This window comes from Microcaecilia unicolor, chromosome 1 (genome assembly GCF_901765095.1).
Source record: "Microcaecilia unicolor chromosome 1, aMicUni1.1, whole genome shotgun sequence".
Taxonomy (NCBI): domain Eukaryota; kingdom Metazoa; phylum Chordata; class Amphibia; order Gymnophiona; family Siphonopidae; genus Microcaecilia; species Microcaecilia unicolor.
In genome coordinates this window covers 4,063,677-4,070,510 of record NC_044031.1, presented here as the reverse complement: position 1 = coordinate 4,070,510, position 6,834 = coordinate 4,063,677, and positions in this window count along the sequence as shown.

Sequence of the window (6,834 nt, the reverse complement as noted above, 5' to 3'; positions counted from 1 at the left end):
TTTTTGAGGGGGTACTTGGGGGTACTGAGTACCGGCACCTTTTCCATCATGTGCTGAAATTGCCCCCTGGTCCCCAAGTTTTAATGAAAGAGCTCAGGCTCTACACACCAATTCTGCATTGTCATAGATTCTGTGGCTGGTTGCAGGGGGCCTGGATATTATGGGGTGGGTCCCTCAGTGATCACCTCATCCCTGAAGGGTGGCCTGACATTTGAGTACCGACACCTTTTTTGCTAGAAGAAACACACTGAAAAAAACAAAAAAAAAATTATAAATAAAAGATTCAATGTAAGATTTTAATGAAAATATCATACAATCTTTTGGTTTTGTTATGTTTTGAGGTTAACTCCTCTTTATATTTAAAAACCTTTCCAACGAAAATGATTTGAACATATCATGTAATGACTATGTCATCATAACAAAACTCTGTAAGCCACATTGAGCCTGCAAATAGGTGGGACAATGTGGGATACAAAGGCAATAAATAAATTAAATAAAAAAAAAAAAAAACCTTCTCTCACATGAGCACGCAGCTTTGGAATACACTGCCGCGCAACTTAAGAACGATTTATGAACAAGCTTCCTTCCGCAAATTATTGAAGACCCACCTGTTTGAAACAATTTATGGAAAGAGCCAAAGCACATAGAGTCTACACTCACTGAACATCAATGCATCAGACATCCACTTCTCACCCTCATCCCCCGTAATTCCACATCACTCATACATTTACTCACAGAAATATGTACACCATCCTGCTTATAATCGAATGAGAAAAACGCCCAAGTTCCGACCTAAATCGGGAGATGGACGTTTATCTCACAAAAACGAATAAAGCGGTATAATCGAAAGCCGATTTTTGGACGTTTTCAACTGCACTCCGTCGTGGATGCGGACAAAGTTGATGGGGGCGTGTCAGAGGTGTGGCGAAGGCGGAACTGGGGCGTGGTTATCTGCCGAACAAAGATGGGCGCCTTTCGCCGATAATGGAAAAAAAGTATGCGTTTGTAGCTAGAATTTAGGGCACTTTTCATGGACCCTGTTTTTTCACGAATAAGGCCCCAAAAAGTGCCCTAAATGACCAGATTACCCCCAGAGGGAATCGGGGATGACCTCCCCTGACTCCCCCAGTGGTCACTAACCCCCTCCCACCACAAAAAAATGATGTTTCACAACTTTTTATTTTCACCCTCAAATGTCATACCCACCTCCCTGGCAGCAGTATGCAGGTCACTGGAGGAGTTGTTAGGGGGTGCAGTGGACTTCAGGCAGGTGGACCCAGGCCCATCCCCCCCCCCCACCTGTTACAATTGTGCTGCTTAATGCTTAGTCGTCCAACCCCCCCAAACCCACTGTACCCACATGTAGGTGCCCCCCTTCACCCCTTAGGGCTATAGTAATGGTGTAGACTTGTGGGCAGTGGGTTTTGAGGGGGATTTGGGGGGCTCAACACACAAGGGAAGGGTGCTATGCACCTGGGAACTCTTTTCCTTTTTTTTTTGTTTTTGTAAAAGTGCCCCCTAGGGTGCCCGGTTGGTGTCCTGGCATGTGAGGGGGACCAGTGCACTACGAATCCTGGCCCCTCCCACGAACAAATGTCTTGGATTTATTCGTTTTTGAGCTGGGCGCTTTCATTTTCCGTTATCGCTGAAAAACAAAAACGCCCAGCTCACACATTGTTGAATAAAACATGGGCGTCTATTTTTTCCCAAAATACGGTTCGGTCCGCCCCTTCACGGACCCGTTCTTGGAGATAAACGCCCATGGAGATAGACGTTTTAGTTCAATTATGCCCCTCCATATGTCTTTGTGTCTTAATTCTGCCCTTTAAGCTTCCCATTGTCTCCTCCCAATGTCTCAATGTTGATGTCCCATTGTTATATTCCTAACGATACTTCGATGGTCTCGCATAACTTGTACAATGTAACCCATAACTAAGCTGTAACAAATGTATTTCCATTATTCATATCTTATTGTAAGCCACACTGAGCCCGCAAAGAGGTGGGAAAATGTGGGATACAAAGGCAATAAATAAATGTACAATGTACTTATTTCTCTGTTAAAATCATTATTTACTGCAAATGTTACTTTTGTGCAGATTCAGTGCAACAGTTTTTGCATGACAGCTGACTTGTCCAAAACGTTTTGTTTTTTTGTTACATTTGTACCCTGCGCTTTCCCACTCATGGCAGGCTCAATGCAGCTTACATGGGGCAATGGAGGGTTAAGTGACTTGCCCAGAGTCACAAGGAGCTGCCTGTGCCTGAAGTGGGAATCCAACTCAGTTCCTCAGTTCCCCATCCACCACCATCCACCACCGTTTGGGTAAAGGGCCACGAATAGAAAAAAGGCAACATTATCTAGATTGTACATTATGAATCAGTGTGCACGGTTCACAGATATAATGGGAAACGCTAGAAGAATTTCCTCTCAGAAATTAAAACTTCCAAGTCTGTCAGGAAGTATTTCTTCGCGGAGAGAGTGGTGGATGCTTGGAATGCCCTCCCAAGGGAGGTGGTGGAGATGAAAAGGGTAACGGAATTCAAACATGCGTGGGATAAACATAAAGGAATCCTGTTCAGAAGGAATGGATCCTCAGGAGCTTAGCCAAGATTGGGTGGCAGCGCCGGTGGTTGGGAGGCGGGGCAAGTACTGGTCACAGTGGCGTAGCCAAGGGTGGGCTTGGGTGGGCCCAGGCCCACCCACTTTGAGCTCAGGCCCACCAGTAGCAGCACACCTATGATGTGGCCGGCAGAGATTCCCAAGCTGAAAACTCCCAACAACTGTCCCTCCTGCATACCTTATAAATAGCAGATCTTTGCCTGCAGGAAGCAGTGACTGATACATACTGCTTACACCGGCCCCACAGCCTTCCCTCTGACGTATTCCTGCCTATGCGGAAACAGGAAGCTGCATCAGTGGGAAGCATGTGGGGCCTACATGAATAGTGTGTATTAATTGCTCCTCACTGCCGGTGAAAACCTGAAATTTAAAAGGTGTGCAGGAGAGGGGGGATATTTGAGAGACCATGAGGCATATTTTCAAAGCACTTTGGGAGGCTAAGTTCCATAGGTTTCTATGGAACTTTGGGAGGCTAAGTGCTTTGAAAATGAGCCTGCATATGGCATACAGGCAAGAGGAGAGACCAAATCACCTATGGGATGGAATGGGGTGGGGTTCTTCTGCCCACCCATCTTGGGCCCAGGCACACCCAAAATTGGGTGTCTGGCTACGCCCCTGGGTCACACTTCTATGGTCTATGCCCCGAAAATGGCAAGGATAAATCAAGGTCAGGATACATATAAAGTAGCACATATGAATTTATCTTGTTGGGCAGACTGGCTGGACCATACAGGTCTTTCTCTGCCGTCATCTACTATGATACTATCAGGGGAATAATCGAAAGAGAAGGATGCCCATCTTCTGACACAAATGTAAGCCGCATCAAGCCTGCCACGAGTGGGAAAGCGCGGAGCACAAATGTAACAAAAAACAAAAAAAAATCGGGAGATGGGCGTCCTTCTCTCAGGGTCGCCCAAATCGGCATAATTGAAAGCTGATTTTGGGTGTCCTCAACTGCTTTCTGTCATGGGGACGACCAAAGTTCGAGGGGGCGTGTCGGCAGTGTACTGAAAGCGGGACGGGGCGTGCTTAAGAGATGGGCGTCCTCGTCCGATAATGGAAAAAAGAAGGGCGTCCCTGATGAGCATTTGGCCGACTTTACTTGGACCAATTTGTTTCACGACCAAGTCTCGAAAAGGTGTCCAAACTGACCAGGTGACCACCAGAGGGAATTGGGGATGACCTCCCCTTACTTCCCCAGTGGTCACCAACCCCCTCCCACCAAAAAAAAAAATTAAAAAATATTTTTTGCAGCCTCTATGTCAGCCTCAAATGTCATACCCAGCTCCATGACAGCAGTATGCAGGTCCCTGGAGCAGTTTTAGTGGGTGCAGTGGACTTCAGGCAGGTGGACCCAGGCCCATCCCCCCGCCTACCTATTACACTTGTAGTGGTAAATGTGAGCCCAAATCCCACCCGAAACCTACTGTACCCACATGTATGTGCCCCCCTTCACCCATAAGGGCTATGGTAGTGGTGTACAGTTGTGGGGAGTGGGTTTTGGGGGGCTCAGCACACAAGATAAGGGAGCTAGGCACCTGGGAGCAATTTGTGAAGTCCACTTCAGTACCCCCTAGGGTGTCAGGTTGGTGTCCTGGCATGTGAGAGGGACCAGTGCACTACAAATGCTGGCTCCTCCCACGACCAAATGCCTTGGATTTGGTCGTTTTTCAGATGGGCGTCTTCAGTTTTCATTATCGCCAAAAACCGGGGACGGCCATCTCTAAGGTCGACCTAACTTTCATGATTTTGGCATCCCCGACTGCATTATTGAAATGAAAGATGGACGCCCATCTTGTTCGATTAATACGGGTTGCCCCACCCCTTTTTTGGGCCGTCCTGCGAGGATGCCCTCATGACAACTTGGGCGCCCTGTTCGATTATGCCCCTCTATGTAAAAGAAGGGGCGATCGAGCGCACGTAGCGGATGGCAGTGTGAAGGGTGAGCTCCTCCAGGCACAACGCGAGATATCATATGCAATACCGGGTGTGATCCATTTGAAAGCTGAAGTTGGGTTGACATATGTGTGTGAAAATGTCCTCCAAACAAAGTTACAAGCCAATTTCGCATCAAACAGGATGCTAGGAATTATTAAGAAAGGGATGGTGAATAAGACCAATAATACTATCATGCCTCTGTATCGCTCCATGGTTCGTCCGCATCTTGTCCGTGTGGTCTAGTTGGTTGGCGGGATTAGGACGGCTCTCCTGCTACTTTTGCTCCTAGGTTCCTCCGGACAGGTTGTAGCGTCGCTGTCTGTCTGGTTTGACAATTTCCTTTGTTTGCTGTTTGAAAGAAGGTTACAAACGCTCTGCTCTCTTCTTCAAGTTGCCATTTTGGAATTACTGCAGGCAGTGGCGAGGGGAGGGGGGGGGGAGATGAGCTGAGTAGGACAGGTATCTGCCCGCAACCTCGGTGTCATCTTCGACTCCTCCCTCTCCTTCTCTGCGCATATCCAGCAGATAGCCAAGACCTGTCGCTTCTTCCTCTAAAACATTAGCAAAATTCGCCCTTTCCTCTCTGAGCACACCACCCGAACTCTCATCCACTCTCTCATTACCTCTCGCCTTGACTACTGCAACCTATTCCTCACTGGTCTCCCACTTAGCCATCTATCCCCCCTTCAGTCCGTTCAGAACTCTGCTGCACGTCTTATCTTCCGCCTGAACCGATACACTCATATCACCCCTCTCCTCAAGTCACTTCACTGGCTTCCGATCAGGTACCGCATTCAATTCAAGCTTCTCCTACTAACCTACAAATGTACTCGATCTGCAGCCCCTCCTTACCTCTCAACCCTCATCTCCCCTTACATTCCTACCCGTAACCTCCGCTCTCAAGACAAATCCCTCCTTTCAGTACCCTTCTCCACCACCGCTAACTCCAGGCTCCGCCCTTTCTGCCTCGCCTCACCCCACGCGTGGAACAAACTCCCCGTGCACATACGCCAAGCCCCTTCCCTGCCCATCTTCAAATCTCTGCTTAAAGCCCACCTCTTCAATGTCGCCTTCAGCACCTAACCACTATACCTCTATTCAGTAAATCTAGACTGCCCCAACTTGACATTTCGTTCTTTAGATTGTAAGCTCTTCTGAGCAGGGACCGTCCTTCTTTGTTAATTTGTACAGCGCTGCGTAACCCTAGTAGCGCTCTAGAAATGTCAAGTAGTAGTAGTAGTAGTATTTTCCGACAGAAGGGTAATTGACCTTATCCACTTCTTGGAATGCGGCTATGAGAAAAGCTTCCACAACCCTTGTTTTAAATCTCTTTTATTTAAGTCAGAAACATCGTTTTTTTTTTTTTTCTTGAGGCTGTTGTATCTTCTTCCCCAGATTACTAGGGTGTATGAAGATCTTTGATTTATTTGGCCAGAGCACATGTTTATATTAAAGTAGGTGAAAATACAGAGCTTTCTATCTATTCAGTATAACATGCTTCCTCACGCCATCCACACCCTCCAGTGTCCACCCTAATTACAGAGTTTGGTATCATCCGCAAAGAGACAAACCTTACCAGACAGCCTTTTTGGAATATCACTCACAAAGATGTTAAAAAGGACCAGCCGAAGGACCGATCCCTGCGGTACACCGCTGATAACATCCCTTTCCTCTGAGCAAGCTCCATTTACCACTACCCTCTGTCTTCTCCAACTTAACTAGTTTTTAATCCAGTCAGTCACTTTAGGTCCCATACCGAGGGCACTCACTTTATTTATCAGTCGCTGTACATAGGTATTGCCATACTGGGACAGACAAAAGGTCCATCAAGCTCAGTATCCTGTTTCCAACAGTGGCCAATCCTGGTCACAAGTACCTGGCAAGATCCCAAAACAGTACATTTCAGGCTGCTTATCCTAGAAATAAGCAGTGGATTTTCCCCAAGTCCACTTTAATAGTGGTCTATGGACTTTTCCTTTAGGAACCCACCCAAACCTTTTTAAACCCTGCTAAGCTAACTGCTTTTACTACATTCTCTGGCAACGAATCACATGTTGAGTGAAGAAATATTTTCTCTGATTCATTTTAGACTTTCTACTTTGTAGCTTCATCATGTGCCCCCTAGTCCTAGTATTTTTGAAAAGAGTAAACAAGCGATTCACATCTACCCGTTCAACTCCACTCATATTATAGACCTCTGTCATATCTCTCCTCAGCCATCTTTTCTCCAAGCTGAAGAGCCCTAGCCGCTTTAGTCTTTCCTCATAGGGAAGTCG